This window comes from Aplysia californica, unplaced genomic scaffold, assembly GCF_000002075.1.
Source record: "Aplysia californica isolate F4 #8 unplaced genomic scaffold, AplCal3.0 scaffold01107, whole genome shotgun sequence".
In the NCBI taxonomy this organism is placed as follows: Eukaryota; Metazoa; Mollusca; class Gastropoda; order Aplysiida; family Aplysiidae; genus Aplysia; species Aplysia californica.
The window spans coordinates 9,360-10,480 of record NW_004798377.1 but is presented as its reverse complement, the minus strand read 5'-3'; positions in this window follow the sequence as shown (position 1 = coordinate 10,480).

The window sequence follows — 1,121 nt, the reverse complement described above, 5'->3', positions numbered from 1 at the left end:
GGATTAGAGTCATCTATAGAAGGAGTGTCCGTTGTTCACTGACACGATTAGAGTCATCTATAGAAGGAGTGTCCGTTGTTCACTGACACGATTAGAGTCATCTATAGAAGGAGTGTCCGTTGTTCACTGACAGGATTAGAGTCGTCTATAGAAGGAGTGTCCGTTGTTCACTGACAGGATTAGAGAGTCGTCTATAGAAGGAGTGTCCGTTGTTCACTGACAGGATTAGAGAGTCGTCTATAGAAGGAGTGTCCGTTGTTCACTGACAATGGATGGAGTGTTCATATTGAAGGCAATAACTCAAGAATTTCCACTTAGTGACTTTAAACGTTTCTCTGCTGTGGTCTTCATTAACATTTGCACCAAGAACATCCTGATATCAATTAAAATGCAGAAACCAGTGATCTGCACGACAGTCACACCAGTTTTTCCCACAAAGACCTAAATTCAAAACCCAACTCCCTCTAAAAAGTTCCCATAAAACTGAGAAATCCCAGGTCAGGAGCCCACAGCAAACTAACATTCGACCTTTTTTTACTCAAAGTATGTGTTCCTGAATCTCAAAGAAAAAGTTCCCCAACCAGGAGGGATTCTCCAAGGCCGGGCAAACAGTGACACGTCAATGAAGAAATGAGATGGGAAAACACATAGGAAATCTTCTTCTTCTTCTACACAGTTGAGTCATACTATCTACAATGAACAACACACATGGTAAATCTAATCATACAATGATTTGAACGAAGTGCTTTACAACTGTTCAAATTGTCTGAAATACTCATCAAAATAAAACTTTTCAATCAACAATGTGAAACTGAGAGAACTCCGTTCAAATCAAATACAGTAAAAATTGAGGATTGTAGAGAAAGCCCTTTAGTGTTCTGTTCTCATGTCAGAAGGAAGCCAAACGCGGAGCCCGTCTGCCGTACGGTGCTGGTGTGTCATAGCAACAGTCTATGGAGAATATATGTATATGGAGAATATATGTATATGTATATATATACAACCCAACCAATCATCAAAGATATTCATAGACCTCTTCCTAGTTCTGTACATAAATACAACACCATAGTGGCCCTGGGATAGGGAAACATTTGGGGCTACTCCCGCGTCCCCTCCCCCGC